Raw genomic sequence first — 8,188 nt, 5'->3', positions numbered from 1 at the left:
GAGGCCTGAGTATAAGAAAAAAAAGCAGTTTATTATGTCAGAATTCTGGGAGACAAGGGGCGGGAATCTCCCCTACCCGGCGGGGCAGGGGGTCCCGGCATAGCGGAGTGGCGCCAACCACTCCGGCATCGGGCCTCCCCAAAAGTGCGGAATTCTCTGCACCTTTAGGGGCCAAGCCCTCACATTGAGGGGCTAGGCCCACGCCAGAGTGATTGGCGCCAAAACCGGCACCAACGGCTTTCGACGCCCGCCCCCCCCGGCGTCGGGGCTGGCCGAATGGCCTTCGCCGGTTCGCGCATGCGCCGGTGCATCGGTAGGGGATTCTCTTCCGCCTCTGCCATAGTAGAGGCCGTGGCGGCGGCGGAAGTAAAAGAGTGCCCCCACGGCACTGGCCCGCCCGCCGATCGGTAGGTCCCGATCGTGGGCCTGGCCACCGTGGGGGCACCCCCCGGGGACCGATCACCCCGCGCTCCCCCCCAGGACCCCGGGGGGGCCCGCTCACGCCGCCAATCCCGCCGCCACCAGAGGTGGTTGAAACCACGGCGGCGGGAGAGGCCTCTCAGCGGCGGGACTTCGGCCCATCGCGGGCCGGAGAATTGCCGCAGGGGGCTTGCTGATCGGCGCGGCGCGATTCCCGCCCCCGCCAATTCCCAGGTGGCGTAGAATTCCGGCCATGGCGGGGGCGGGATTTTCACCGGTCCCGGGCGATTCTCTGACCCTGCGGGAGGTCGGAGAATTTCGCCCAAGATAGAACATAGAACATAGAATGATACAGCGCAGTACAGGCCCTTCGGCCCTCGATGTTGCACCGACATGGAAAAAATCTAAAGGCCATCTAACCTACACTATGCCCTTATCATCCATATGCTTATCCAATAAATTTTTTAATGCCCTCAATGTTGGCGTGTTCACTACTGTTGCAGGTAGGGCATTCCACGGCCTCACCACTCTTTGCGTTAAAAAAAAAAAATCTGGGAGCTCTGACTAACTAGCCGTCATGGAGAGCTCAATTGCCCCCTTAATTCAGGCTCAGCATGGGTCCTCGAGCAGCCAATTAACATGAAAGAAAATGGTATAGCGGAACAACAAAACAAAACCAAAAAAAAGAAATTCTAAACTGAGTCTTTTACTCATTTGGCCTTGATACCAGATTCGTTGGATGTTACCTCACCATCTGTTCGCCTTGCCGAATGACTCTAATTTTTGGCGGTCAAAGGTTTGACTACTCGCCTTGTCCACTGGCTCGAGCGGCGTCCGGCTCAACAACATCCTGCCGACTACGCCAAATTTTAGGGGTGCAAATATTCACACTAAGGCCTGAGTATAAGTAAAAAAAAGCAGTTTATTATGTCAGAATTCTGGGAGACAAGATCTGGGGGTTCCGCAGCCCCTGACAGCACCTTATCCCACTTGCGTTAAGGCTCACATGGATTAATATACAGATACAGAAGCAAAATCAGTTCATAATCTCATTTACATACAGCCAATCACCTTTATTCGCGTCACAATCATTACATGCAACTAATTAGACCTAATTAGTCCTCCATTATCTCAGTCCTAATTGTTATTAGGTTGTAACCTATTGCCTCTCTCTATTGCTTGTAGCTGGCTGGGCAAAACAGAGTTATCTTAAGGCATTTAGACCTTGAGTGAACTTTGTGAATAGTTCATTTTCTTCAGGTCAGTACCTGGTGATAAGTCATTTGTTTTGCTCACAGGACTGTCTTTTGTACCAAACACAGAAAGAACATCGGCTACGAAGTTAGCTACAATTTGCAACAATTAGCTATAATGCAAACAGCAGGTTATTTACACCAATATGTCCCATAGCCATATAATGTGAGAAGAGAAATGAATATACTGTGAGAGACAGAATTTTCCCACCAACAGCCTGTTTGCCTCACTTTGTCTTTTAAGGCAAGTCAGTTGGCTTCAACTGCTACAATTCCCGAGTTTGAGGGATCATTGAAGCAGCTAAAGAGCAGGTGGCTCTGCTTAATTTCAACTGGTTCCAGTTTGCCTACCAACTGGTCGCAGTAAGGTTACAGCTGAAGTCAACTGGAATTGGAACAGGGTTTCCACTGTGTACCGGTTATTCTGGTTGTGTACAGTTAGACCAGTAAACAGTTCACTAGCCCCAGTATGATTCCAATGCCCCTGATAAATCACTTGAAGAGCCCCTGCAGACACTATGGGCCAAATGGCCTCCTTCTGCCCCGTAACGATCCTGTAATCCATGTGAAATCCAACTGGATAATTCGGGACATCAGCTGGTTTCTGCTGTGTTATGCTTCTTCATGTAGCATAAGCTGCTTCCTTGATGTATACTCTGACGAAGGAAGGTTCAGACTTGGAGATAGGTTTAACACATTTATTGAACAGTTAACAATTCTCCTACTTGAGTTCGACTCTCCTGCTAATCTTGCTATAGTAACTCAATCTAACTAACCAGTCTGCTCTAAGCCATGTGGTGGGTGTGATGCTTCTGATCTGCCCCTGTACTTCTCTCTGAGTGTCGCTTGTGGAAAGAGAAAGTGCATGTGTGCCCTGTCCTTTTATATGGGTTGCCCCCTTGTGGTAGTGTCACCTCTGGGTGTCTTGACTGCCCATTGGTCGTGTCCTATTCTATGTATTCATTAGCTGTATGTCTGCATATCATGATGTCTCTGGTGCTCCCTCTAGTGTTTACTTAGGCTTAGTGTATTTACATTAACCCCTTATGTATTTACAGTGGTACATATCACCACAGTGTCCAGTTATAATCTCCGGTTATTTTAGTTAGAATCGGTTTGTGACCTGTTATTGCGGTCAAAGTCAGTTGTGACCAGCTGGATTTCCCGACTGGCAGCTACTGATCTTTTCATGAGGGAATGTGGGTCAGCGAGCACAGGGATGACGGGGAGAGGCTCTTGGTGTGAGTTAGGTTGTGAGTAGGAGAGTTTTGGATGACCTCAAGTTCAACCTCGACCAAATTTAGCCCACTTCCTCCTACTCCCAACAGCAAACATAGGGGAGATCCATTCGAGGACCGAGTTCACTTATCTTCTTCAACAATTATTTTCATTTCTTCCATCGATCCCTTTTTCCCCTCACCATTGTCTTCCCTCCCCTCACCCTATCCCACTCGGGCCATCTGTTCCCTGGGCTGGTGATTTGAGGCAAACCTGGTGGACTTTGTCCTGGTGTTGTAAGACATCTTACTTTAACAAAGAAGCACAATTCCCTGTCACAAAACAGAATTAAAGGCATCATTTCCCTGAGAGAACTGTTAAATATGTATTAGCAATTTTGAAAAACTTGAGGGTCGACAAGTCCCCTAGGTCAGATGGGATATATCCAAGGATTCTTTGGGAGGCAAGGGATAAGATTGCAGAGCCTTTGGCTTTGATCTTTGGGTCCTCACTGTCCACGGGGATAGTGCCAGAGGACTGGAGAGTGGCTAATGTTGTTCCTCTGTTCAAGAAAGGGAATAGGAATGACCCTGGTAATTATAGGCCAGTTAGTCTTACTTCGGTGGTCGGTAAGTTAATGGAAAAGGTCCTGAAGGATAGGATTTATGACCATTTGGAAAGATGCAGCTTAATCCGGGATTCGCGAAGGGTAAGTCTTGCCTCACAAATTTGATTGAATTCTTTGAGGAGGTAACTAAGTGAGCAGTTGATGTCGTTTACATGGATTTTAGTAAGACTTTTGAAAAGGCTCCCATGGTTGGCTCATGAAGAAAGTAAGGAGGTGTGCGATAGAGGGAAATTGGGCCAATTGGATAAGTAACTGGCTATCACATAGAAGACAGAGAGTGGTGGAGGATGGAAAATTTTCAGACTGGAGACCAGTTACCAGCGGTGTACCACAGAGATCAGTGCTGGGTCCTCTGCTATTTGTGATTTTCATCAATGACTTGGATGATGGCGTTGAAGGTTGGGTCAGTAAATTTGCTGATGACACCAAGATCGGTGGAGTAATGGATGAGGTGGAGGGCTGTTGTAGGCTGCAAAGAGACATTGATAGGATGCAGAGCTGGGCCGAAAAATGGCAGATGGAGTTTAACCCTTATAAGTGCGAGGTGATTAATTTTGGTATAAAAAATTTGAATGCGGATTACAGGGTCAACGGCAGGGTTCTGAAGAATGTGGAGGAACAGAGAGATCTTGGGGTTCATGTCCACAGATCTCTGAAGGTTGCCACTCAAGTGGATAGAGCCGTGAAGAAGGCTTATAGTGTGTTAGCGTTTATTAACAGGGGCTTGAGTTTAAGAGCCGTGGGGTTATGCTGCAACCATACATGACCCTGGTGAGACCATATTTGGAGTATTGTGTGCAGTTCTGGTCACCTCATTATAGGAAGGATGTGGAAGCATTGGAAAGGGTGCAAAGGAGATTTACCAGGATGCTGCCTGGTTTGCAGGATAGGTCTTATGAGGAAAGGTTGAGGGAGCTAGGGCTTTTCTCTTTAGAGCGGAGGAGGATGAGAGGCGACTTAATAGAGGTTTATAAGATGATGAGGGGGATAGATAGAGTGGACGTTCAGAGACTATTTCCTCGGGTGGATGTAGCTGTTACAAGGGGGCATAACTATAAGATTCAGGGTGGGAGATATAGGAGGGATATCTGAGGTAGGTTCTTTACTCAGAGAGTGGTTAGGGTGTGGAATGGACTGCCTGCTGTGATAGTGGAGTCGGACACTTTAGGAACTTTCAAGCGGTTATTGGATAGGCACATGGAGCACACCTGAATGACAGGGAGTGGGGTAGCTTGATCTTGATTTCGGACAATGCTTCGCACAATATCGAGGGTAGAAGGGCCTGTTCCGTGCTGTACTGTTCTATGTCCTATGTTCCAAGTTATCCTTGGACACATCGCTTACCCCTGCTCTGCCATGAACACATGCTGATCTCTTAATGTGCCACTATCAGCACCCTTCTTAGCCTTGATCAGCCCCATTTACATTCCCTTTGTCCTTTTGTCCATGACATCTTTGTCAATCTCCACCTGTCGCTGGCTCTCTATCCAGCCCCCCCCTTGCTCCACCCCCCCCCCCCCCCCCCCCCCGCACAACAGGATAAATCTACTCCTATTCCCAGTTCTCCCCAGCTTTGACAAGGAGTCACCCAGATTCGAAACGTTAGCTCCGATGCTGTCAGACCTGCTGAGATTGGCCAGCATTTACTGTTTTTGTTTCGGATTCTAGCATCCGCTGTCATTTGCTTTTATTTGATTTCACCTATCGTCTTCATCTTACCTGGTGCTAATCTGGGTAAGGCTTTTACCACATGAGAGAATCTGTGTGAATGGCTATGTTTGTACTCATTTGTCCTGTGAAGCCCAGGATGGTATGATCAGGTCTACATTCTATCACAAACACCAATCTAATAAAAGGCATTGAAGGATCACTGGAATAACATTTTCCAAAGCAGTCGCTTCAAAGGACTGCATCGTCCATTAAGAATCTCCGATTTTCCCACCAGAATCCCAAGTATAAAGCGCTCCCCTCCTGGGGAGAACAACACTCCACAGTCCATTTTCAAAACACTCAACACCCATCGTAACTTCAAGAAAACAAGCTAGAATTCTCAATTGATTCATTAATCTCTCCTTTCAGCTCCTGGAGGCACTAAATGCTTCCTCTCTTTCAGGGCTGTCACATACTCTGCCACTGACAGAAGCCTATGTGTATAAACCCCCCTAGTGTGAAATCACAATTTCAGTTAAAATGACCATCTTTTCAGTGGAAGTAAAATAGCAGTAACTGGAGGTGGTCTCAAATAAACTCCATAAATTTCAAATGGAAACTTTTCATCCGAGGTTAAGATCCCGTGATTCCATCACATTCTAAACTTACCTTGTTTTTTTGTGTGTCATGGTGCTAGGGGAACGGAACACTTTTCGATTCTGACGCCATTGGGATTTTTCACCGTTGACAATCTATGAAGTGGATCACGCGCCCATTGGAGTCACTGCTTTTTACAATTCGCTGCCAATCAGGCTCTTTACAATAGACGGGTATTCCACTCCATTACTTCCCCAGATGGTGATATTTTAAATTACCGTCCTCCCCTTCAGGGCCCAGGAGGGGGAGATTCCAAACACCAGGGCCTGGGACACAGAAGGCAGTATCACAATTCCACACCTTCCGCTATGGCCTTCGTATGGTCTAAAGCCATTAGACCATAAGACATAGGAGCAGAATTAGGCCACTCGGCCCATCGAGTCTGCTCCACCATTCAATCATGGCTGCTATTATGGGCAGCACGGTAGCATAGTGGTTAGCACAATGGCTTCAGAGCACCAGGGTCCCAGGCTCGATTCCCAGCTTGGGTCCTGTCTGTGTGGAGTCTGCACGTTCCCCCCGTGTCCACGTGCGTTTCCTCCGGGCGCTCCAGTTTCCTCCCAAGTCCTGAAAGACGTGCTGTTCGGTGAATTGGACATTCTGAATTCTCCCTCTGTGTAGCCAAACAGGCTCCGGAATGTGGCAACTGGGGGATTTTCACAGTAACTTCATTGCAGTGTTGATGTAAGCCTATTTGTGACAATAAAGATAATTATTATTATTTTCTCATCCCCATTCACCTGCTTCTCCCCATAACCCCTGATCCCTCATCAATCAAGAACCTATCTAGCTCTGTCTTAAAGACACTCAGTTATTTGGCCTCCGCAGCCTTCTGCGGAAAAGAGTTCCACGGATTCACCAACCCTCTGGTTGAGGAACACAGAGTAAAGCTGCCATACTCTGGATATTAAGCATCAGTTGGGGCCAGGAATGGAGGTGAATGGGAACTAAAACTAGCCCCACAGGCTGGTGTGCTCAATTGCTGTGCTCCATCCTCCAGCTAATTAAACCAATTGGAGGCCTAAGGAAGCCTGGCTGGCCGGGACTTTGCAGTTGGCCTCACGGTTCCCAGCACCAGGCAGGGGAGCCTCCAGCCGAGGCAGGGCCCGAGGCCCTCCTGACTTGCCCGGCTGTAGCAGCAACTGCAAGCCTTCCTGTATAGAGGCGCCTCCACCACCCAATGACAATAATCTTTATTATTGTCATAAGTAGGCTAACATTAACACTGCAATGAAGTTACTGTTAACCCTGCTGCTTTCCAGCCAGCCTGATTGGGCCTCCAGTTCCGAGTGTTCTCATGACGACAAACCCTCCTTTGGGTTATTAATTGGTTATTTCTGGGGAAATCGGAGGTGGCTCCCTCCTGGCTGACAATACCGGGGCCTGTCCTCCTCTGGAAGCACGTGAGGAGCCATGAGTCCAACCCCCTGGTCGAGAGGGTCCAGCTCCTTCACGCCAACCCTCAGTATGCCTACGTGGCGCACCATGACGGCCGACAAGATACAGTCTCCTTCCGGGATCTGGCACCCGCCGGTTCCCCTGTGACCATCACCTACACTCCCCCCCCCCCTACGCCGATCACCGCCCCCGCCCCTACACGGCCTACCACCCCGCTCCCCCCATCGCCAACCTACCGTGATGAAGCTTCAGACAACACGCTCCCGGAGTCAATGAGCCTAACACCCGTGCCTGCAGCGACGAGTTCAACACCCGTGCCCGCAGCGAAGCCAGAGCTCAGGCGATCGCAGAGAACGATCAAGGCGCTGGACAGACTCGATCTGTGAGCCCACTTCACCCGCGCTGGACTTCAATTTTTTATCAGGGGGTGAATGTGGTGAACATATTGCTACTACAATTCACCACTATATTGTATTGTATTATGTTGATGCCTGTGGCTCCGCCCCCTCAGGGGTGGTATATAAACCTGCAACCTGTAGACGGCACTCAGCACAGAGCTGTCGCAGGCAGGCACAGATCTAGCTTATTAAAACCACTGTTCACTTCTACTAATCGTCTCGTGTGAATTGATGGTCGCATCACCTGGTGCGCGACACTGATCCAAATGAGCCACCTGCTAACACCGATGAAGAAATGCTTTTGCAGATTGCTGATACTTTTGTTGCTGGTGTGGTGAGTGTTGCATGTAACTGGCACGTCACCGCGGGTTAAACACGCTGGAATCAAGGATGTTCAACTGCACCCTGAGCGCCAGTGGATACCAGGATTTGGTTGCGGTGAGATTGGGCCGTGTGGGATGGGCCTGCACAGCTAAGGCTCCTGGACAGAGAATGTTACACATTGATGGACAGATCATTTCTCCAGCAAGGTTCAGGACATGATAACACGTTCTCAGGCTTATCCT

The sequence above is a fragment of the Scyliorhinus canicula genome, chromosome 7 (genome assembly GCF_902713615.1).
Source record: "Scyliorhinus canicula chromosome 7, sScyCan1.1, whole genome shotgun sequence".
NCBI classification, from domain to species: Eukaryota; Metazoa; Chordata; class Chondrichthyes; order Carcharhiniformes; family Scyliorhinidae; genus Scyliorhinus; species Scyliorhinus canicula.
The sequence above is the reverse complement of the archived record's forward strand: the minus strand, read 5'-3'. Positions refer to the sequence as shown.